Source organism: Harpia harpyja, chromosome 5 (assembly GCF_026419915.1).
Source record: "Harpia harpyja isolate bHarHar1 chromosome 5, bHarHar1 primary haplotype, whole genome shotgun sequence".
NCBI classification, from domain to species: Eukaryota; Metazoa; Chordata; class Aves; order Accipitriformes; family Accipitridae; genus Harpia; species Harpia harpyja.
Window position 1 is genome coordinate 26,809,417 of NC_068944.1, and position 25,231 is coordinate 26,834,647.

Here is a 25,231-nt window from a genome sequence, read left to right on the forward strand (position 1 = left end):
AACGAGAACACTCACTAGGATGCTGGAACTTAATATTTTAGCCAGCAAATGCAAAAGAAAAGGATGTGAGAAAAGTACTGGACATCTTTTTCTCAATGTCACACCGCAGCAGGTTCCTGTCAAAGAAAACAAACAACACTACCACTTTTTTTGTCGCTATCACTTTTTTCTCAGCTGTTGAGGCAGAAAGATAGGACACCGCATACAATTGAGCCCTATAGTCCCGAGAGAAGAAAAGGGCTTTCTGAAAAGCTCTTAAGAAATATGCCTTTTGAAAAGCGAAAAGTGAAAAAGAGAGGAGATGGTTCATATGGTAGCTTAATCAATCAAAGGTAAAAGGAAGAAAATGCAAAATGGAAAAGTGAAAAAGAGAGGAGATGGTTAGTATGGTACCTTAATCAATCAAAGGGCAAAGGAAGAAAATGCAAAATCATTTTTCCCCAGTTCAACGGATATTCACCCTCAGAGCACCCTGCTGTATTTCTAGTCTCCTTGCCACGCTCCTGCTAAGTCCGACCTTCATCTTTACACACACTAAGAATCCAAACCCGCTGCTTCCCCATGCAGACTCGGGCTCCATTTACAGCTTTAGATGTTCCAGATCCTTCTGTTTCCATCCCGTCCAACACACTCAGATCCCCTCATCTCCCTCATCTCTACCCGCCTTGCCTTGAGCTCTGTTCAGTTTAATCTCTGACACAAATACGTGTACAGTGCCCTTCTCGAGTCCATCTCTGGCGTCCTCCTAGCACAGTAAACTCCTTCAGCTTCTACTTTGCCACTCTTGCACTAGCTCCATTGCTAGCGAACCCTGAAACAAGACATGAGGTGACCCCTCCAACTTCAAACTGCCCAAAGCCCTGACCGGCCCGCACCGCGGGGCCGCCTCTTACAGGGCAGTGCAGGAGGCGATCCCAGTGCCTCCCCCGGCCGCCGAGCCACACCGGATTTCTGACAGGGTTTTGACGCTTCCCAGCTGCCTCCTTGGCTCCCCTCCCTGTAGGACCTCGTCCCTTCCCTCTCAGACTGGAAGCACCCCAGCTCGCTCTCTCCTCACCCGAGCCTCGGCCGCCACGTCCCAGATCTCCCTGCCCTCCGCCTGCCTCCTCCACTAACCCGTGTCCAGCCCAGCGCCCGTTCCCGACCCATCACCTCAGTCCCCGCCACGACGCGGCCACCTCCCTTCCCAGCCCCGCCGTCCTGTCGCCCGGTGGACACCCCCTCACCTGAGCGCGGCACCGCCGCGGCCACCGCCCGCTCCCCTCGCCCGCCGCCCCCCCGACCTCTCTCCCTCCCCGCTGTCAGAGCAGGAGGGGCGGCACCTGCGGGTCCGCCCCATTCTCCTCCCCTCCCTTCCCTTCCCTTCCCTTCCCCTCCCCTCCCCTCCCTTCCCCTCCTCCCGGCGGAGAGAGAGACCGAGACCCGGAGGGAGACGGTGGCACTGAGCGGGACTGCCGAGCGCAGTAGCTCGGTGTGAGGGAGGGGAGGGGAGGGAGGGAGGGAGGGAGGGAGGGGGGAAATAAAAAAAAAATTAAATTAAAAAAAAAAAATTGAGGGAGGAGTGGAAGGAGAGCGCTTCAACTTCTTCTCTCTCTGCCCAGCAAGGTAAGGGAGCGGCGGGGGGCGCCAGGCTTTACTTCGCTTTCTCGCCGGTTTCTGGGGAGGGCACAAAGGTAGCGGGTCGGGGCGGCAGCGGCGCCCCGCTCGCTGGGTCGCGCTCGGTGTCAGTCACCCCGCGAAGCGCAGCACCGGGGGCGGCGGCGTGCCGCGGGCTGCCAGCGCCGCGGCTGGCTGCGGCCGTTGTCACTGGCGGGCTGCCGGTGCCCTCCCCCGGGTGGGTTCCAGCCCTTTGTTACCGTCCTTTCGGACCGGGGGGGGGGGGAAATGACCCCGCGCCGACGGGGCAAGGCGCGGGTGGGAGAGCCCTGGCCGGGCGGCTGTGGGAGCAAAGCAGCCCATGTGGGCGGGCGGGCGGCAAGCAGCAAAACCCCGAGGAGTGGGGGGGAGGTGGTCGCGGGGGGGTGCAGGTGGTTCTGTTGGAGAGCGAGCGGGCGGCGAGCTCTGCCGCCTCGCGCTGCCATGCGGGCGGCCGCCGGCAGGGGGCTCGGCTGCCTCGCCCTCCGCGCCCGGCGGAGGCTTCGCCTGAGGCGGGGGGCGGGGTTGGGGAGCGCCGGCAGTGGGCAGCCAGGGGCGGGGGGGGAGGTGTTGTTAGGAGGGCATTTCTGAACATGTGCCGGCTAGTTTTCTGGTTTTGAGGACGGGAGAACGGGGCGCCGGGTATCCTTCCCGGGGCGGGGCGGGGCGGGGCGTGGGTGGGCCCCGTCCCTGTAGCGGAGGGGCGGCGGTGTCCGCTGGAGGCGCGGCAGCCCAACGGGCAGTAACGGTCGTGCTGGCGGGCACCGAGGGCAGGCTGCCGTCGCGGGCCCTGTCGCAGTCGGCCCTTCGGTGATTCTTTCACCGTGGTGACGGCCGATCGACAGGTCTCGTTTGCTGTTGTGAAGTAAAGGTAGAGGGGGGGGAAAAAGCGGCTGCGATGGTCCTAGCGCCGGCTCTCCAAGGCAGCTCACAGGTTTATGAAGGGTCGCCCCGCCGCCCTCGGCAGCGGTTAGGTACCGTCGGGTTCGGTCCTTCCCTCCCCAGCGCTTCCCCTTCCTCTCCTGAAATCTCCAAAAGGTGAAAACTTTGTTTAAACCGTAGGATTTCGGCCAACCCAGAGGGTGGGCCAAGGGTTACTGTTTGTTTAGGCCCCAAGCCTGCAAATACTTACCTGTATTCTGAAATTTAAGAATTACCAATGGTCAGGTGGGTTTAAAGCACAGGAGACTTTTTAAGTTACCTGGTGGAAAAATATTTCCCATGCCTACTGCTTGTTAGTATGTTTGCTTTAAATACCCTGACCTTTTTTACAGAATTCCTCTTGGCTTTCTTTGAATTAGTGACTCTTATGATTTTTCCACTGAGCTATATTTTAAGCATTATTGAAATAATATTTCACATTTTTCATACTTTATTGATACCTTGTTACAAAGAGCTTTTTAAAACATTGAAATAAAAGGCTGCTGAAGAAGAAAGTGCTGTGTTCGTTTCTGTCTAGGAATAACTGAATTTTTTTTTTTACAATTATTACTGTTGTTTAGAGCTGAGAGTGAAGTGAGTAGGTGCATATTTTAGTTGTGAATATAGTTGTGTATGTGACCTCTAAAAGGACAGCTAAAGCTTTCTGCACTTCTAAATACTGTAATGAACTCTTAAGTTTGGTTTTTATTAAGGGATATCCCCTCTAAAGAAAAAGAAGGGTGGGTCTTCTATTGATTGAAAAGCTTAATACATATGCACCATTGGGATTAAAAGAAATTTCTTTGAAAATATTAAACCTTTTCCTGAAGAATTTATTGGTGAGTAGGACAAAAGCACTTATGGAGCTGGTGGATTAACTTTTTAAAATACCTTTAAATTCCTTTGCAAGGGAATAAGGATTTTGTGAGGATTCTCAGAGCTGAGAAATGTTTATTTATTCCTTGTTTTAATACTTGTGGATTTTGAACACATGCATACTTTTTCTCATGTATTCTCAAGTATTTCCAACAAAATGCTCCAGAAAGTCAATGAATAATGTTCAATATGTGCCTACCTCTTTAAAGAGTTGGGTTCCAAACCCTGAAGGTTTAGTTATACATCTGTTAATAGGATAACAAATACAGTGTATGTTTTTGTTTATTATTGGTAGTGTTTGTGCAAAACAAATTTTTCGCTAAGGTGTTTAACAGAAAAGGAATTTAGTTATAAAAACCAATATGTACATACAAGGAATTTTTATTAGTTGGGTTTGGCTGTAGATAATGTAAGAATCAGAAATAGTGATGATTATTTGGTAAGGCAGTTTTTAAGCCCAGGATGTAACACTAAAGGAAATAAGCAGTAATAGGCCACCTGATTACTGAGCTTTTATTGGGATAATTAAAATATGTGAAGTTTCTTAAGATGTCATGAGGACATCGCAGATGAAAGGAGGGGTGAGCTGACTATGTGAAAAGTTTGTCTAGAATGCAAAAAAGCACGTTTGGTTCAAGGTCTTCTTAAACACATAACTGTTGGCATTGATATTTGGTGGTTCAACAAGTCATGTCCAAAGTATTTTGCAGATACAAGGAAGAAAAAAACTTTGTAGTGTAATTTAGGAGACTCTAATTAGTTGCTATGGAATATAGGGAATGAGACTATTTTTTAAGGGAAATCTGGAAAAATCTCTGTACTGTAAAATATACTCTAGGAAATCTTATTAATGATAGCTAAAAAAAAAAAGAAAGTTTGAATGCATTTCTCTATAATTTTCGGTGTTCCTAGGAAATTTCAAGTGGGCATAGAACTGTAAGGCTTTTACTTTGAGCAGTGTAACCTTTTGTAGTATCTTTCATATTAAGCATTTTAGAGTGGTTTTTAAAAGTGCTATTATGCATTATATGGTTCTGTACCATATGTTTTATATTTAATTCTTTGAATGACCGCTGAAGTGCAGCCAACTTTGGGTGAATGTGGCAACTGTTAACTAGCGCTTAGCAACAGTGCACAATAATCAAGACGGGAAGTGAAGAAGAATACCATGTCTAATTGAAACTACAGGGGGCATTTAGGTAGGTAGGATGTAATTAACAAAACCTGGAGCTTGGACATGATATTAAGGCATCACATCTTTAGTCTTGTAAAAAGGATTGTGAAATGATTAATGTAAAAAACATTTCAAATTCTTGGTTTTATACCTCAGATGGATAGCCTCTTTGAGACATACGTGTTTTGCCTATTCTTGCATAATCATTTCTTACACATAATGCAGAAGACACGTTTTCCTTTGCTTCTAAAACAGAATCGTGGGAAGGAGGACTGTTGAGAGGACTGACAAATGAAGGAGTAATAAGCCTTGACATTTTGACAATGATGTCTTTTAGAGAATTAGTCCTGTGAACTACAGTTCATTAGATATAGTAAATGATTAAGATATCCCTAATATTCTGAAACAGGTAACAGTGGCAGTCATAAAACACTACATTTTTACAATTAATGTGTTGTTATTTTCTCTAAGAATCATTGACTTTCCCCAAATCCTGTCTTGTCATGACATTCCTTAAAGTGTTGTGAAAAGTGTTGCTTGTAAGAATATTTGTTCAAAACACTTTTGCCTAATATAGTTTCAGTTTCATTTTTTAAAAATTTCAAACCTGATCATTTTGTTTCATGCTGTATTCTGTGTGGAGATACATTCAAAGACCAATTTTATGTCTTGTATATCCCAAATGCATCTTGTTTCTAAGAACTCTGAAAATATCCTCATATAATAAGGAGAGAACTAGTAAATGAATTTTCAGTGAGTCATTACGGAGGCTCATTTGCAACTCTGAGCATGGCTAGTATAGCCCCTGTTAATGGATTCGAACTTGCAGGTAGGTAGTGAAGATGACCCAAAACCAAGGACCCCTGCTGTGAAGGTGCTTATAGTGGTGAACTACCCAGTAGCATTAGGCTCTTAATATTTTAACAGAATAATTAATGTTTTTATAATCCAAAAGAAAAAATGCAGAATATCTGTTGGAGGAACTTGTGGATGACAGAAATTTGGAACAGTGTTTATTCACAATGGGAACAGCCAAATTTTGTTCACTGTTGTTGTTGGCTTGGAAGTATCAAATAGATGTATGGAGCTCCTTATAGAAATGACAGGGTGGATTGATGGGCTGAGGCCAACTGTATGAGATTCAACACGGTTAAGGGCTGGGTCTTGCACTTGGGTCACAACAGCCCCATGCAACACTACAGACTTGGGGAAGAGTGGCTGGAAAGCTGCCCGGCAGAGAAAGACCTGGGCGTGCTGGTTGGCAGCCGGCTGAATATGAGCCAGCAGTGTGCCCAGGTGGCCAAGAAGGCCAACAGCATCCTGGCCTGTATCAGAAACAGTGTGGCCAGCAAGAGCAGGGAGGTGATTGTCCCCCTGTACTGAGCACTGGTGAGGCTGCACCTCAAATACTGTGTTCAGTTTTGGGCCCCACTACAGGAAAGACGTTGAGGTGCTGGAACGTGTCCAGAGAAGGGCAACGAAGCTGGTGAAGGATCTAGAGCACAAGTCTTAATGAGGAGTGGCTGAAGGAACTGGGTTTGTTTGGCCTGGAGAAAAGGAGGCTGAGGGGAGACCTTATCACTCTCTACAACTACCCGAAAGGAGGTTGTAGCAAGGTGGGTGTTGATCTCTTTTCCCGAGTAGCAAGTGATAGGACAAGAGGAAATGGCCTCAAGTTGTGGCAGGGGAGGTTTAGACTGGATATTAGGAAAAGTTTCCTCACCAAAAGGGTTATCAAGCATTGGAACAGGCTGCCCAGGGAAGTGGTTGAGTCACCATCCCTGGAGGTATTTAAAAGACATGTAGATGTGGCACTTAGGGACATGGTTTAATGGGACTTGGCAGTGTTAGGTTAATGGTTGGATTTGATAATCTTAAAGGTCTTTTCCAACCTAAATGATCCTATGATTCTGTGATGCTAAAATGTAATTATTTTTGGTTTGGGTGACTCCTGAAGCCATGTCAGCTGGCGTCTGTTGTCTTACTCTGTCATATAGTAACGTCACAGCTTCTGTGAAATTATTCTGGGACATGAGAGGCCATAGAGAATTGTAGAAATGACTGCTTTCATTGAAGTGTATTTAATGTAATTCTCACTGAGTTAGCATTTGAAGTTCCATGGCACTTCAGAGGTTTAATAAAAAACCCCCATATATGTGATCTGAAGATCTTGCAGCATGTATTGTCAAGTGCTTTCATTAATTTGCATTTAATGTTTAATTTTTTTATTGCAGTTATACTACAGTAACTAATAAAATGTTTGTAAAATATAAAAGATGGGAAGAACTGTATGTTGTGACATAAAATCACCAAGAGTGAGATGACAGCGAGCAGCCTGAGTCAGTATGACAAGATCTGATAGAAATCTTCAATTAAGATTCCCCATGTAAGGTTTTAGAGAGGTTATTTTGAGGTAGTTTTTCAAACTGATGGAGCTATGAACAGCAAAACAGTGTGGGCAGACTTAAGATACTGTTACTTAAGAGATTACCAGACATCTGTCATAGTGGTTCCATGAACAAGCGTGGAGTCACTAGTTTTATAAAATCCTGTGCAAAGATCCTTCTGTTCTCTGTCACCTACCTCCATCATAGTCCATAATTAGCTCTTTTCAAGACTGTTGGCATGATCTGAGCAGAGCACTTTGAGGCAAGTGAAGAAGTTAGTTACTGAATGTAACTGCAGTCTGAAACGCACTCTATTAATAGTGTTCGGTTTTTGGTTGGTTGGTTTTTTTTTTTTCCTTTTTTAAATGAGGATTCATCTGTGCATCTCACCAAAAGTAATAGGACTTCCCTGGAACATACAGTGTGAAGTTGTTAAGGTTAGTTACATGGATAACTGTTTTAAACTGATGCTTTTAGGGTGGCAAATGCAATTAAACATTTTGCTAGTACCTCTGTCATTTTGTACGGAATTCTGCTGCATCTTCTTCTGCAGCACTGACTTCTCTGTTGAATGGAGTGTATACCACCAAAATTTCAGAGAAATCAGTAGCCTTCTTTGGAAGACAGTATAGGCTGCTGTTTTTCTCTAGAATCATACAGCATTTAAATTTGGCTTCATAAAGAAGTATTAGTGTGCATATGAAACGTTTTCCCTCTAACATTCTACATATTTGAGAGAGGCTTCCCCCCTCCCTTTCTTTTATAATGCTACCTCCAACTTCAAAACTTGCTTTCTTGTAGACTCTTGAGTCTCTAGATGTAAGGAAACCTAAGGAGACTTTTTCTGGGAGTTTGATAATTTAATTATGCTAATTTGGTGGAATTCCCCCCCCCCCCCCCCCCGTTAATTCCAGCTGTCTTTTAAAAGATAGAGATGGTTCATATGCAATTTTAATGACAATGCTCAGTGAGACTATGTGTACTCTTGAGTTGTATGGTCCCATCCTTGTGTTATCAGTCCAGTGTAATTAGTAGAGTGTTTGGAAATTGCTGTGTGCCTGATCCTCCGCAATCTTCCTAGTAAAGAGGAAATGACCACTTTTTAAAAACTGAAATGTGGCACAGCGTCCTTGGCTTAGTGAGATCTGAGCTCTTTGGAGCTTCCTCCACTGTACCCACTTCAGAGAGATTTTGTAGTGGTAAGGAAGAGCTGTTGCGATAGCTGAGTTCACCTGCTTCTGATGCTGTAAGGAATCTGGGCAGCTACCTCTTTACACTGGAGTCATTGGTGAAATAGGGAAGTTCACAGCAGAGTTTCACAGTCGTTACTGTTGCCTACCCATGTTACAGATGTCTCAGGATGAAGAGCATATGTGGCAAAACCTTGTCTTGATGGCTATCAGTTTGGGATTTGTAGAGACCGAAGTGCTCCATTCCCTGTCCTGAGCCTTGTGTCCTTCCAATGCTGGTAATAGTACTTTGTTGCTATTAGTTCTTTGCTGACTATCGCCTTGATGATAAGGTGTTGGTTGTAACATGGTGATTTACAGTGTACGATTGCATCTCAGTCTTGCCATTCAGCAGATCATGCCATCTACTTTTACTGCTTTTGTTCCTGCCTCACTGACCATCTCCCTGTAGCTTGTCAGGAAGCCCCCCAAATTCTGTGTCCCTTTAGAGCCTTAGGTGGCTTTATTCTCCTTTCCTTTCACCATTTGCAGTCCACTTTGAGAACAACTGTTTCATAAAAGCAGCTTAATCTTGTAACTTCTTTAAACCACTTACATAGAACCAAATTCTTAGTGCAACTAGGTGATTCCTTTGAGAAGACTGGGAATTAGGTCTTGATTTTTACAGCTACAATGCCCTTCACTGCATCAAGAAAAGGGAAACAGCTTCCTGCCAGTTATGTTGTATGTGATATTTAAGAACATGGTGGTTTCCTAGTCTTGTAAGAAATGCTTTCAAAAATTCATTTGTATAGATGAAATGTTAAGACACTGTTGTTGTTACTCTTTCTAATCTTAATCTCTTAGAGAGAAAATTATGGCTGTGAGAACAATAAGAAATTAGGTGGATTAGCCAAGTGATCAGTACCAGCTCACAGAGGAGCAATTTTGAAGAAAACCTAAGGGGAGGGGAGGGAAAGGGCAAAGCCATCCAGGAAGACTTTAATGCCTTGGATAGAGGCACACAGAACTACCGATGGGGTGTCTAAAAGCAAAAGTTCAGAGTGGAAAATATGCATATCCTCACAGTCCCAATTGCAGCAGTTTCAGCAAACTTTGAAGTTTAGCTCTTGCCAATTTTTTTTTTTTTTTTTTTTTTATTAGGGGAGTCATCTCTTAGTTTCCAAGCCTCTCAAGGAGGGGGAAGATGACTTGCCTGCCAGATTGTTATTTTGCCTTCTTCCTCCTGGTCTGCAATCATGATTTTTGCAGATGTGGGAGGCAAGCTGGATTTCAAGGCCATTGAGATTAAAACGTTACCTGTCGCAAGCTTTTGTGTCAAGAGCTATGGAATCTTTCCTATGAAACAGCAGGACATCTAAACATACAGATTTTTTTGTTTTGTAGCATTAACTTAGTAATACCCTCCTTTCCTACTATGTGCCTGAGGGTGTTTTGGGTGCTGCATGGAAAATGCATAGTCAGTTGCCTCCTCCAGAAGTCCTCTAAGCTGTAGGCTTGACAAACTAGGGAGTGTAGTGTGGATGTGTGTGCATGTACACACGTATATATATATTAAAGGGAAAAGGATGTGAATTAGAAATGCTGGGCTCTAATATCATAATGGTCCAATGTCTTAATGGGTCATAGGATTCTCTAATGATTGTTTGGCTGAGATGGCTTATATTAGTCTGAACTCTAACATTGTGTTCACCATTTGCCTTTTTATGTGTGTATGACTAGACCAGGAGTTCTTAGTCTGTGCCACTAGTAATGTTATTCAAAACAGCATGCCTCAGAAGCTCTTAAGCAAAAGCCACCACCAAAAAACCACTTTAATTTTGAACAGCAGATGTGACCTTGTGGCAGAAAAGGCTGAGGGGGGAAAAAAAAAAAAAAAGCAGCATTCTTCTGGCTGTTCTCAGCTATCATAATGAACAGTGTTTGCTTGCTGACTGTCCAGCATGGTGGTTTTATTGAGAGCCTTGTGCCTGGTGGCTGTGCAGATGGATGCTCAATTTTCATCTGCAGCACAGCTGGCTAGCTTTCTGTCAAGCTTGGCTTTGGGGTGATTCCAGTTGTGATGTGGATTTGGTGTAGAAAGAGGGAGGCTGTGCTTGCGATACGGGTTAAGCACTCCCCTACACAGTGCAGTGTATGTTTTCAGCTCCGTTTGCTGTCACTGTAGTAAATCCATTTCTGATTATGTGCTAAGGCCAGACAGATAAACTGCTTGAGTTGAACTTGTGAAGATGCATGTGTGTGTTGCCAGAGTTCCTCCCACTGAAAAAGGCAAATCTGTATAACCTGTAGGTTCAGGAGAGTTGAAAATTCATCCTAACGTTGTTGCTTTGATGTCTGTTTAAAGGGGGGGAAAAAAGGTTTTCTTTTGATCACCATGTTTAAAGGATGCTGTCCCAGCAGTGTAATAAATGAGAATTGGATCTGGGACTTACTTTCAGTAAAAGACAGTATTCTTCCACATGCTTTTTAATTGAATTGTCCTGTGAAAATGGGCTCAACTTTGAATTCAGTAACATGCAGTTCAGGGTTTTACAGCTGAAAGAGAGAGAGGAATGCAACAGATGCTGCATAGTTTTGATACTTCTGATGTCTGATGATACTGATATCTTAAGCTTGTGTTCTCTATTCTGATTCAGTATATAAACAAGTACAGCAGGAACCTCAATGTATAACCTTGACACATGACCGGATCTTTGCTTTGTAGTTCATTAGTAGTTTGTCCAAATTGCAAAAACTGCATATTGGGAAACAGATAAAGTATTTGCATCAATAAAACATTTCATTTTCTTTGAGAAAAACTGTATTTTGTGCCTCTGACTTTTTATTTTTAAGAAACAGACCTTCAGTTCTTGTTTCATTGTAGTCTAGCTGAGAATTACTGAGAATCTCACATTTAAATTTGACAGGTTAGTAAGTCAAAACTATTGATGCAAATCAGCCATGAACCAAAATACATCAGAACAGGGTTTTATTTTCACAGGATTTCCAGTGTGGCCCTGCTTTGAGTGTGAGATTGGACTGGTTGACCTTCAGAGGTTCCTTCCAGCCCAAATTATTCTGTGATTCTGTTTTTTGTTATAAAGTGGGGTAGTACAAAAACCATAAACTAGGCAGTATTACCTATTGGTAAGATACAGCTTCCTGAAACAATTCATCTGGCCCAAGGACTTTGCAAACATACTCAAGGAATAGGCTACTGGCTGTGTGAACTGTTTTGGTAACCTGCTTTTCGCCGTCGTCTTTCTGGTCATTTTTCTGCTGTGTGCTAGATGTGCTTTCTGTATGTCATCAGAAATATGTGCTGATTGCCTATCCAGTCACACACATCAACGGAGAGACACAGTGAGTTCTGTTACTGGCAGCTGTTCACTGGTCTTGTCATGTTACTGGATGGCAACCCAGAAATGGTCTGGTGATTGAGGCATTGCGGGGCATCTGTTACTAGGAAGGCTGCAAAGCTTGAGTGACTCTGTAAGAGGTTGTTTGGCCTGTCTGGGATGGAAGATTGAGCATCAAAGGGTAATAATGATACCTGATGGATTGACATTGTTGCATTGTCTAAAATCAGTCTTTCTAGATTAATAATGTTAATTATCGAACATTTTACTCTAAGAAAACTTAAAATAAGCCCAGTACTATTAATTTTAAACCTTTTAATGTGTGCTTTATTTTAGTCCTGAAAAAGGAGATATTTGCTTATGTGATTTCAATCAATCACTTCTACTTATTATTTTGTTAGTTGGTGAAGTTTGGGAGCTGCTGTTTTCAATTACATGCCCTCGTGCATCTCTCTGATAACTGAGTTGTATGTGTGTCCATATGTTTTACTTTTCTGGACATATTGATTCTTATGTGATGATTCAGTATGTGGGTTGCAGTTTCCCTCTAGCTGCCATATTCTAGCTTAACATACTCCATATGTAGAGGAAAAACAGCCAAGTGTGGAAAGAAGGGGGTTGTGCTTTTTAGTTCCAATTATGAAGAGAGGAATGGAGACTGGATAACAATGTATGTTTTGCTGCTCCAAATGATTAACTGAATAAACCTTGGGAAGTTGAAGTTTTATAAAAAAAGCACAGCAAGGGGGAAAGAAGAACTAGGAATTGGCAACTAGAGATAGGATGTTCTTTGAGAAACTCAATTTTAGGAAGAAGTTGACTGCCAAGTTAACACGGGCCAGAGAGCAGAACTGTTTTATGATTCATAACTAATCCTTTGCCCCGAGGACAGAAAATGAGTGTATTTGAGGCCATATGCCTGGAAGGAGGCTGGCCTCAAGATGAATTCATTAAAACAATTCTGTCCTCCCTGTTCTTAAGTGCAGTTCATACTGGGAGGGACTGATAAATTTCTCATTAAAAAATGCTTGTTGAAAATGAGGTCTGTTCTGTGTGTTGTCACAGTGCCTTTCTGATCTGGAATAAATCACATAAACTGTGCTTCTTTCAGCCAGCATGCAGTGATAAGAGAATACACTGGTGAATCTGTCCATACTGTTGTCTTGTGTGCCAGGAAAAATAGCCCCAGACTATGAATACATAAGGAGAAAATAGTTTAAGAGAAATAGCCTCTTTTGAAATGGGTTGATGTCAAACTGGCAAGTAAACAGTTAAATGCAATGTTGCCATATAGCCATATGAAGGATAATATTCAGATTGTGATTTTCTTTGTTTTGGGAATGACCAGAGCAGGTCAGAGGTAACTGAGGAATGTTCTTGTGTTCTGAACATGGCCAATTGCTATTATGTTCCATGGCAAAAAAGATGGAGATTTGTTTGGATCATTTACAAATATACTTTTTTTTTTTTGCTGGAAAATGGCCTAGTTCAAGATAAAGAGCCAAGTTAAACTTAGTATAATAATAGATTGAGTTGGAAGACCTAGAGTTCTAAACTAGGAGTTTGAGAGCTAGAGAATCCAAAGAAAATCTGTTGTGATTTTTTTTTTTTTTTTAAGAAAAAGATACTGGAAAGCAGGCTCCTCAGACCTCACTTCATAGAATCATGGAATTATTGAGGGAGATTTGAGGTAAACTTGTGTCCTTCTACATTTTGAGCAAAAAATGTGCAATGTGTCTGGTGATTCCACCTTGGCCAAGGAATACGGAAATTTCTTTGGTCACTGAAGAAAAGCACTATGGCATACTTAAGAGGGGAAAAGGAAACAACCTTCTTTCCCCTCTTATGTGGTTCTCTCTCTCTTACCATGGCAGAGTGGTGTGAAGGACATATATTTGTGAACGTAAGAGAAAAGGCCTCTTCTAAAACTATGACAAATGCTTATGCAAAACTACAATGCAGTTTTTTTTTCCCATATGATGAATTATGTACTGGCATGCAAAAAGTATGGGGCTTCTGTTGCCATGGTATATTTCACGCCGTTTACACTGATGTTCAAAAAACCCAAAACCATCGCAGTCCATAATTCATTTAATATGCTATAGCCAAATTACTAACATTCATTAGAGAAAAATTGTAGTTTTTTCATGTCTTATTTAGCCAAATTCTGAATGTGTTAGAAAAACGGGTATATCAGTTCCTGAATAACTCTGGCTTAACTATCATTGCTTGCCTGATCAGAGACACAAGTTTCAGTCAAGAATTGGATTTCAGCTACATGGCTCTCACTAATCTGTGAAGAGGCAAGGAAAAACAGCTGTAAAAATGTTGATGTTGGCCATGGATTTACATAAATAACTTGCTTTCACTTGAATGCTCAGGGTGGTATTACAGTGTGGACTTGGGTCTGCAGAAGATCTGGTTTTACTTTGGAATTCTGCCACTGAGAGAGGACACATGGCTTCTCTGCACCTCGGTTTCCCTATGTCCAAAACAAAGATGGTGGTCCTCCTGGGAGTTTTTTAAGCACTATATTGCAGTAATGATCAGCCGTTACAGTCTTCTATGGCTGAACCTAGAGGGCCCTTAGTTCAAGTCTCCTGTCAGGACCTTGGGCTGCTGAGCTTCATGCTTCTGTCAGTAAGCTTTAGACATAGTAGACCAAATTGTGTTCTTGGCATGCATACAAACAGTTATTAATTTGGCTTTTGTGTTTGAACCTTCTATTTAATTTCAATTAACTTAATTTCAATTAATTGAATTTAAATGTCTCAGTTGCCGGTTTCCCTGCGAGATCTGGTTGCCGTGTGCGGAGGGCTGGGGCAGTGTCTCCACCGAGATGGCTTTGTGGTGAAATGGATTCGAAAGTCCAAGGCCCTTCGTCTGCAAAGCAGCCCGCGGCCGGGGCTCTGTTTACCCACCACAGTGGTGCTAACTGGTATCTGCATTGGTATTAAAGGAGTATATGAAACACCCAGTAAAAATAGACTACACTGTGTCTCACAGAAGGTCTTCAGCTGGCTAAAGCAAGCCGTAGTTGAGGAGGGAGTAAATAAAGCGTTTGCAGGCCTCATGCTGTCACAATCTTTCCCCTCCCCCCATACTCCCCCTCTTTTTTTTTTTTTTTTCTTTTTTTTGGGCCATATGTTTTAGTAGTCTAAGTATGTGTCAGTGGTAATCCAGGCTTTGCGCTTTTAAAGGATGATTAGCCAGTTTGTTGCCAAAGTGAGACTTTTTCTTCCCCATTTAATTTTTGTGAGGGTCCTAATTGTAAACTTTTTAAAAAAAAATTTATTGCAGATTACTCTTTGTATGACTAAATTTAACTACATCTCTCTTTGCGGCCTGCCAGCCTGTTAGCAGTTTGTATGATAGGGGGTTCAAACAAACCAGTTTGTTCTCTGGATGCTAATCTGAATTTCAGAGCCACTGTCCTTTACCCCCTGGCTTTCTGCTCCCCTCCCCCTCCTCCCTCCTCTCCAATACAGCCACATCGGGTCCCTCTCCCCTCCACCCCCCACCACCCCCCTGCCTTCTTTCATGCCCTGGCCCAGCAGAAAAGTAAATGTTGAATATCTTTTCCTACGTATCCCATACCCTGAATAGCTGATTCTCACGTAGGGTGGTTGATGTACTAGAAAATTAATGCTCTGAAAATTGAAATGGTTTGAAAGTCTGCTGGTCTGTATGTTACAGACATATTAAATATACCATGGTGCTTTGGGGGGATTAAATTTTTATGGATTTTTATGGGTTAAAGCAGGTACAAGGTTTTATGATGACTTTTAAAAAAGGGTCACCTCTTCCGTCATGGTGTGATCAGGGTCATGCCGGTTTTATATAAAACAGTCGTCAGGAATTCTCCTCCTCGGGGGAGTCATTTCTCAGGTCTCCAGTGAACCTTGACCGAACATGGAGGGGTTACTAACTAGCATTGGACCCCTGCTTGTAACCCACCTTCATGGTAGGTCTCATAGCATTGTTACAGTTAGCCACCTTCTTGTGTGAAAAAAGGGAAAAGTGTCTAGGGGGCATGCAGAAACACATTGTCATTGCATGGAATAAACCCTCGTACCTGTTATTTAGAAAATAAACAAACCCACAAACATACCTCCCTAGTCGATTGAAATGTATGTGTGTCGGGGAGGAGGGGAATAACACGTAGGAAAAGATTTATGCCTTCCTTTGGGCTGTTGCTTGGTAACAGAAAATGCCTCTTAAGCCTATTTTTGGAGAGGGGAGGGGTGAAACTTGATTCAGTGACCATCTGTCCCGAGCTGGTTGATTTCCTGTTGAGCTCTCCTTTGTTTCTGTCAAACAATTGATTGTTACCCTTTGCAGATAAGAATACTGTTGGTGACATTGCCCTGAATCAGCAGGTTGGCTTGTGGCAACCACAAAACAGACCTATTAAATTTTTTTTTTTTTTTAACGTTTAAGGGGTTTTGGTTCTTCTAAGGCCACTAACTGGTTTTGCTGGGGTCTGTTTATCTGTGTTGTGGTTTTGTTTTGTTTTCTTTTCCTCTTGGGGAATGCCCATAAGTACAGTAGGCAAGTGTAATAAATGTAATTGAAACATTTTTTAAAGAGGATGTAATAATGCCCTTTTTTAGTCTGAAATCGTTGAGAAAAAACAGCCATGGTTTTGGGCCCATTAAGCCTTTTGGCAGTGGGGGGGGAGCAGAAGTTAATTGAAGTCACTGTTGAAGAAATCCCCACTGTTTCTGTGAAAACAAAACCCAGATTCTTAATTGCAAATGCAATATTTGCTATTGTTCTTGCTTAATTGTCAGAAAGTCATTCTCTGTTAGAGTACTTCCCGATGCTTGCTTAGTAGTAGGGTGCTGGATAGATTTGAACTCCAATTAGATTATTTGTAAGTCATCTGCTATATTTTTCCTGTAGTTTTATGCATGCAGGGTGCAAGGTGCATGCATGTGCAAATATGTACGTGTCTTTTGTAGCTGCCATTATTTGTTAAGCATACCAATACTATTTCCTTCCCTGCCCTGAATTTCAGCATTCAGAGAAGAGGTTCATAGTTCTAGGTATCTGCTGAAGAAAAAGTAAGGCATGTGTGTCTAGAGGAGACAGGTACTATCTGCAAAGAGAGAGTAAAGTCCCTCAATGCAATAGGACAATGATAGTCACTGTTATTTCCTTCAGTCAGTGAAACTCTTTCCTGGAGTATTTCCATGATGCTGCATTACAGAGGGGGGGCAAGAAGGAAAGAGCTTCAATATAAATGTCTTAGTATCTTACAGGTCTTTGCTTATTTGAGTTCAGCCTACTTATCACTCAGTAGATGAAATTTGGAGGTAATTCCCAAAGGTCACTTCACAGAGTGGAAGGTGTTAGAAAAGTTCATTTCCCTTTCTCTTCTATTTTTCCCACATGCTCTCCAGATTGCTTTCCACAGGTAGACGAGCTGTTGTCTGCAGCTTTTCAACATGGTCCTGAATGTATGTTGGATTCGGCTCTTTTTGAAGTTGGTGGCAAGGTGCCTACTAAACATTGATATAGTGGATGTAGGGTCAGGCATACTTGTGCGATTTCCTTTCTTTTCAAAGTTGCATGTGGTAATTAAAAATCTGTGATTTGGCTTAATAAAGAAGGTTCATATCAAACCATGTGAATGAGCCTGTGTGAGCACTGTGGCTTGCTGGTTGATTAGCCCTTGCATCCTCCCTGTTGGTTGCCCATTTCCTCACCCCACCCCCAGCCTTTCCCCCTGTTTTGCTGCTGTTTGTTGGCTGTACACTGGGATCTGGCAGAGGAACTGATCCACTTGAAAAACAACTTCTTTTTCCAGATTACTTTTTAGGTGGATCAATTCCTTGATCCAGTTTACCACTGAGTAAAACGCCAAGCTTGGCTGGTGCAGTGGAACACATAGGGGTGGAAGTGATCAGTACTGAGTAGAATCTTTTTTTTTTTTTTTTTTTTAAACCATTAATGCCAATTATACTCTGAGGTGTTTTTAAACATGCATCCTCTGTTAGGTAGAGAAATCTTACTTTGGGATTAGTTTAGAAATTTTGTACACTGAACTGGTGTACAGACATCACTTCTGTAAAATTAATTGAACATGCATATGTGCTGCTTTTTGCCCTTCTTTTGGTAGAAAGTGATAGGTACCACCAACATGCCTTTCAGGTATTTTCAATCTGTCTTGAAATGACACTGAGATTAAAAACACATTTATAGAACTAGTGCCAACTAGCTTGATGTTTGGGGGCCAGGGAGTTTAAACTTGACAGTGAAGGAACTGTTCTGACCTGGTTTGAGAAGTGATTTGAGAACTGATTCAATTTTTTTCTTCTGCAGAACTGAGTTTCTGTGAGAAAAAAAAAAAAAGAAGAACTTGGGAATTTTATTTCAGGCTTGAAAACTCTGTTCTAGATATTTGGAACACAGTTTTGTGTCTGGCATAGAGAAATTGACGAGTGGTGGTTCTGCCCCAGATATTCAGTGTTCCTTTAAAAGAGTGTTACTAAGCTGTATAGCTCAAATTGTAGAGAACTGACAAAAAGTCCAGTTCTCCCAGCATCTGGGGTGAGCAGTTGAGACCATGGCCTGTGCTGATGATAGAGCAGGTGGAATACAGGCCTGCACTTACCTTTGTGCTTTGTCGGGTCGGGTTGTACTGTGCTTCTCCTGTTAAGACAGGTCTGATGTGTCCTTTGTTCCCAGATAAAACCAGCTACAGATTTGCCAGTCAGAAGGCACAGTGCCTGTGGCCTACCTTACACATGGGAGGGCAGTAATTCTAGAAAGGGAGGTAGGTGGGAGACTGCTATCTGCTTGGGTTCACCTTCTTGTGTTGCTGTTGCAAGGATGGAATTATTTATGTGTATTGTTTTGCCTTCTCCCGAATGCAGTCAAGCAGAGTATGAGCAATGCTATTCAATGTCAGGGTATTCTGCAGGGGTTTTGTTTTGGGAGGGAGAGCACAAAGGTAGGGTCATGATCAGCTGCTTTTCCATACTGGGTGAGTTCATGTATGCTCCTCACATACGTCGTTGTTACAATGCTCCTGTTGCAGCTCCGACGCAGCCTCCATTTACGGAGCTGATAGCAGTGCTGTTCTTAATATGAGTTTGAGACATCTCTCTCTCCTGTGATAAAAAGACCTGTTTGTGGTTTGTGGGAGAGAGTTTGGACACTGTAGCAATGACTTCCTGCTGTAAGGAGAAGAATGATGCTATCCTTTCCTCCCCAGCCCACACCCCCAACTCCAAACCCACATGCATCGAAGGTGAAAGTGCCAAGCTTCCCTTCTCCTAGGAAGGTATGGCCATCAGTACCACTGACAGGCTTTCCAGAGAGAAAGCAGCAAAACAAAGGTTTTTAGGGAGCCTTTTGTTTCCAACAAATGGCTTTCTGAAGCCACTAAATTGAAGGTTAACTTTGGAAAGAAAAAAACCTCATATATATGACCAACTACTTCATAGTCCATCACAGCCCTTTTCTGTGTTAGAAGCTATTTGCAAGGTAAACGCTCGCCTTTAGAAGAGCTCCAGGCCTTGGGCGTACTGGACTGTGCTTATCCTCTAATCTTTGCGTTGGCTCGGCTACTGACTGAGCTGCTCCACTTAGACCACTTCTGGCAGATTTATTTTCAACTCTCTGAAAGTGTGTTGCAGGAGAGCAGTCATTATGATCAGTTCTGCCCTGTAGTCTTCTGGTCATCTAACATGCCTCTTGGGTGATAGCTGTGGGTGGTAGGACTGCTTAGTAGTTAGCAGCAGTCTCTGTAGGAAATTGAAATTTCTGGGACTGCTTGTAACTGCAGCTTTAGCCGTTTTTTCATCTCTTGCGGTGAGGGAGTGAGATCCATGGAGAAGTTTCATGGCGGTTAGATGAAATCGTCTGATATATGTTAACTTCAGTTGCGTTTCTGCTTCTTCACAGAGTCATTCAGGGTGTAGGTACTGCTGGGAGAGAATCTGCCTTCTTCCTTGCTGTGGAGGCACCTTTTCAAGGGCTGGCCAAGCCATGGCAAGCAAGCTGACTCTGCTCAGGGCAGCAGTCAAGGCTACGCCAGGCCAGGCAGAAACTGTGTGCGAAACCAGTGTAAAAGTATGAAGCAAGATGTGACAGATTAGAGGGAAGCTTGGAAAAAAATAAAATTTCTGGTGATTTATGCAAACTCATACCTGGTTTTAATAACATGATTCTGAAAATGGTTTGTGTGCTAAAGAAATTCATTTAAATAAGTATTTTTAGGAAGCTTTTTTTGATTTCTCTAAACTCGTGGTTTCCTCTGACATCCTGTTCTCCTAAAAAATAGTTTGTGATTGTGCTTATTTTTCCTTATTGCATCAGAGAACTGAGTGACCAAAAAAAGGAGGGACTGATTGACCCGAAAATTGGACTTCTGAGGCCTAAACTATAATGTCTCAAAACCTGAAATGGCCTTCCTTCTGCATATGGCTGGATAAAATGTGCTCTTTTATAATTTGCTGGCTCATTGCTGTTGTGGATGTGCTTACCGTTGTAGAGATAAGCCTGTTTCTGGACACCTGATTGCACTCAGGAGTGGGGAATAGCAACTCCTTTCTATATATAATCTACAAAATGTGTGAATGGATCGTGCAAGAAGTATTCTTCCATGCATAATCGCAAATTGAATTTAATCTAGATAATCTTTTTGATTTAACTTGGAAGTTGCAGATGCCTAGAGATACACTGCTGTTTTGCCCTATGAGCAGTGCTTTGAGGGTGTAACTTCGGTGTTTATTGATGATGTTTAACATGATCCAGACATTCATATAGCATAGGGTAAAATAAGAGATCTGGACTATTGTGTTGCCACTGTGTGGTACTGCTTTATATATGTGTGTAAATGACTACAGCAGACTGAAAATAAACGGAGGCAGTAGCTCATACATGTATGAATGGTGTCCTGGAATGGCAATTTCTGTGAATGGAAAAGAAATACCTTATCAGTTGGAAAAGAACTGAGCGAATGTAAGGCAAGGTAAGACCAGTGTCTCTGAACTACTGTTACCTTTCAGGCTTTTTGATGCAAAGATTTTTGTCATCACATGACCAAGAAGGCCATTATTTCTACCTTTTTTTTTTTTTCCTCACTGAGCAAAAATAGGTTCCTTTTCTTCCCTTCCTTTTTTCTCACTCTCCAACACTCCTATGCTTTATCATTGTATCTAGAAAGTTGATCAGCCATTTAGAGAAAACTTAAGTTTTGATTAGTAGGCAGATATTTTGGTGGCTGTACTGCTGTGTATTTGTAATTTATGGTTGACCACAGAATTTGCGGGTGAGGAGAGTAGCTGACTTTCTCTAGCTTTCTGAACAGGCCTGGTTTGTACTCGAGGGGAGGAAACTGTGGGCATAAAGCTGTATGTGTAAAGTTCAAGGAGCATTTAGGTGTTCTAGGGGCTGGGTCTAACATAATCCACATGGCTGAGTTTCTTGCTCATTTTTCCAGTGGTTTTGCCTGCGGCTTTTTTTCAGATTGTTTTCCCAAGTGACTAGATAGCAGCAAAGAGCAAGGGGATGGACCTGGAATTAAGCCAGCTAAAGCCAGCGGTTGGGAGATCTTTGTTCTGTTCTGTCTTGACCACAAGCTTCCCAACAGACCTTGGTGGGGGCATGGATCTCAATTCTTTATCTTCTTTATTTGCTCTTCCCCCTCCATGGGTAAAGTGGAAATATAGTGTTATTTAAATAAGCAGCTAAATTCTTCTTAGTGTTTGGTGTTGAATTAACATACCCCGTAAAGCCTGTGAATAAACTGTGGGGTTACAGAAATGTCCTGGGTGGATATGTTGGCCTTTTATTTTTCTTCCAGTACATTTGTTTGAAGTGAATTATCTATTAAGTCCCAGGAAAGTGGCTCTTTGTTTTAGTCTTCTTTTTGGAATGCGATTTATTAGTGATATCCAGAGGGGTCAGCAGCATAAATAATGTTTGTTTCGAGGCTTTTTGGGTGCAAAGGGTGGGGAGGGGTTCACAGTGAAGAGAGCTGTTTTGTTTGGTGTGGCTAATCAGGAGTGAGGCTGGAATTGCTCATAGCTGTCATTCAGGTTTTGTTTCAAAGTCCAAGGACCTACTGGGAAAAACAAAAAGCTAATGAAAGCTGACTGTATTTCAACCCAAACCCTGTAGAATCCAAAATGATGTCCTGACACTCCGTGTATTCTTATTCTCCTGCATTCCCATCGTTACTAAGGTAACAGGTTTTTAGAGGCTTTACATCTTCATTGTCAAGTATTTGCTACACTTATTGTTGCTGTTTGCAGATTAGGGCAATTTAAACAATGCCTTTTGAAATGGGGACCAAAAAATACAAAAAGAAATATAGTAGAAATAGATGTAATGAATCAATTACCCTCTCTTGTTTAAACTTTCAGTGCTACTTCTCAGAAGCTACATTAAAAATGTCACACTGTTTTAGTGTAGGCATTTTAGGCATGGAGAAATGCGTTTTTTTAAGGTGTGTTCATTACAGGACTCTCTGAATACAGATAGTGCCTTTTCCAACCAACAGAATTGTCGTGAAGAAACTTAAGTTCGTATTTGCATCAGGGTGTTGCTTCTCTGCTTATAATACATCTGAGACAGTTGCCTGGATCTTGTAAGCTGTGTTACTTTTGTATTACTGCATCTGTGAAATCATACTTTAAAAATTAAGCAGCTGGGGAAAAATAGGAAAATACTTTTTCTAAGGAAGTTTAACTATGTGCAGAACTCCGTAGCCAAACATGCTTTATTGATGCCCCTCTGTGTCTGTTTAGCTCAAGCAGAAATATGTGTGTTCACATCTTCCCTGGAAAACTGGATTGTGGAGGAAATGGTCAGGCTTGTAAATGTATCTCCAAGAAGATGACTTTTTAAATTGATTTAGTTTCTGCTGGCTTCTTGAAAGTTTGTGCATTGCTGTAGCAAGCATCTTCTGCATCCGTGGTAGGAGAGCTGTTTTTTAAAAAATTGCTGCAAATGATAACTCTTGAAACTAGTGAGGACTTTACATTACACTGCTTGTGGGTTGACTGTTGGGTGAGTGATTTTAAACTTCTTGGGTCATAGTTTTCTTTCCATAAAATATGGATAATGCCAAGCTACAAGTTTGGAAGGAAAACTGTAGATCTTAATCTGTGTGTATAAAGTGCTACAGGAGGTTTTGATGCTATCTATATATGAGATTACGTGCTCAGATCATGACATGCAAAAGATAACGTTGGAACTCTTCCTATTAGTGATTTCCCAATGTTTCAGTTAAGGTACAGTTTTAATTGTATAATTAAATAATTTTAATAGTTTAATAACAATAAAAATAATTTAATAGTTTTAGTTATATGTGTGCTTTAATTTTAAAAAGCTTAGAATTCATTGCACTTAGATGCAGCCAACTAGTGATATGATTGTGTATTTATAACATAGTTCAAACAATTGCTGTTTTTGTAAAAAGGATGAAGTTTAAATCTTTATTGTTTCATTGATGTTTTTCAGTATGGCTTCTTTTTTTACACCCTCCACTGCCATTGCCTCCTAAAGGTTTTTTGCTCTTTGCCTGCTGCAGTTTAAAAGCTTTTAAAGCATCAGAGTTTGTTAGCACCTTGCTGTAGAGCGGCTTACGGCTGATGTCAATAGAAAGATAGTGTGAACAGAGTTGGAAGAGGCAGGGGAAACTCTAAAACGGTTGTTAAAGCTGTTTTAGATTAAAAAATACTACTTCATACATATTAAATAATTCACATTTCTGATCTTTCTTATTGCTAGTAACTGAGTTTGTTGCATCTCTTCATTTAACAAACTGAGCTGCTGATTATATTTTGACCCTGCATAAAAGCCCTTGTTTAAACTAAGTTTCATTAAAACAATATCTCTTTTCAAACTGTATTAACTACATGCCAGAATTTCAGAATAAGTAATCCTACAAAGTAACTTTCTAGGAACAGGCAACACTTTTCCTGTGGCTGAATCAATATTTTTAATTTGCTGCCTCTTCTCCCTTTATAATAAAGCTCTGTCAGAGTAATCGCCTTAAAGATGAGAGTTTCTGTGAGACTGAATGTGTGAAGTGGGCTTGGGATTGAGTTTGGGATGCAGTTTGTTTTGTAGCTTTCCATGTTGCCATCTTGGACATTGCAGCTGTTTTAGTGCTGACTGTTGTGCACAGTTTGAAGCACAATGTATGCAGCTGAGGTACAGTATATAATGAGTCCTTTTTGCCTGGCAGAAATCCTACTAGAAGAGAAGAATCCTACCAGACTGGGGAAGGTAGAGTTATTGTTCTTTCTGTGTGTCCTTGAAATGAGTCTGTTGCCATATACTCCGTGGCCCTTTATTGGACAAACCTATGCAGTGGCACTAATGGTGGGTGAGATCCCCATGGTGCTGAAATAAATCACCACCACCGTTTGTGCTGTCTTCATCTAGGCAAGACTGAGAGTATGCCTTTAGAGTACATTTTTTATAAGGTAGGTTATATAAAACAACATTCTTGCCACTTATTTGTGGCTAAATATAGTTTCTTTAGAAGCATAAGCTGGAGAGGCCCTGTTGAGTGCCATTTTACTAGTTTTGCAGATGCTGCTGACGGTGGTTTGTGCTTAGCTAGGCAAGCGGTTACCCATGTTTGGTTACAACCGTCACTACCCCCAGTATCAGCAAGAGGTAATTTTCTTGAGGTAGACAAGACTTAGGAGGCTAGTGTGCAGATAGTCTTTAAGTACAGAGCAGATTACGCCAGAGAAATGGAGGTGACAGATGGGTAGCTGACACTGGAGGGGTGAAGCGGAATACAGACTGAATTATTCCCTGCAATGAAGAACAGAAGGTGCTTGGCACGCATCTCTCAAATTATTTTGAAGTGTTTGTAGGGAAGCCTTTAAGTTGATTAGGTTATTTCCTTAATAGTTCTACGCTTATGGTTGTTACATTGCCCTGGACAAAGGTGTGATTTGACATCAAAATGTCTGTGAACCTTTAGCTTTGTAATAAGCTATTTATAACAAGAATTAAATCTTTCTGGTAAATACAAAAAGCTGAATGAAGGAATGTATATGTATGTATGGAAATATGTATACTTCTGTGAGATTCCAGAAGGAATGATCATCTTCCTTCCATCTCACTTAAAGGTATGCAGAATGCATAAGAGAAATAAGGTATGCAACTAAAAAAAAAAAAAAAAATCAAATCTATGCTGTGCACCATGGAATTAGAATTGTTTATTAAAATTGTAATTTTTGTTTTCATTTTTTTAAACTTGTTTAAACCTGTTGTCACATTTGCAGGGCTTCTTTTATTTAAATTTCCCAAAAGTTTTATAACAAGAGGGGAAAACAAATTCTTTATACCTCGTGAAGCTTTTGAGATCCAAAGCTACTAGTATTCAACATATGGCAGTTGTAAGCTTACTAAGAGTGCTTGTAAATTCCTTAGTTGGGAAAAAAAAAAAAAAGGTCATCAAAGTGTTAAGACTTGGACAGACTTGAATGCAGTAGGGTCCACAAGAACTTGCCTTTTTTAAAAAAATAGAAAATTCATACTGCTGTTTTATAAACCTGGAATAACCATTGAAAGTTAACGTGGCAGGAGACTGTAGTAACTCCCTGGCAGAATTCTTCCATTCTGTAGTAGGTACCTTCCTTCCCTGCTGGAGAAGGGATGAATGTTCACCCATCCCCGGTGTACAGAGCCCCTCAGAGGAAACCACTGTAGGGAGCGGGGAGGGTG

At 41.7% G+C, this 25,231-nt stretch overlaps 1 protein-coding gene across 3 annotated transcripts in view; it reads left to right on the forward strand.

Moving 5' to 3' along the window:
- The first annotated feature begins 1,521 nt into the window (after positions 1-1,521).
- GREB1L (GREB1 like retinoic acid receptor coactivator) overlaps positions 1,522-25,231 on the forward strand; it is a 145,202-nt gene continuing 121,492 nt past the window's right edge. For all 3 annotated transcript variants that reach the window (XM_052787420.1, XM_052787422.1, XM_052787421.1), the window contains exon 1: positions 1,522-1,605. The gene's annotated coding sequence lies outside the window, so the exon portion shown is untranslated. The remainder of the gene's footprint in view (positions 1,606-25,231) is intronic.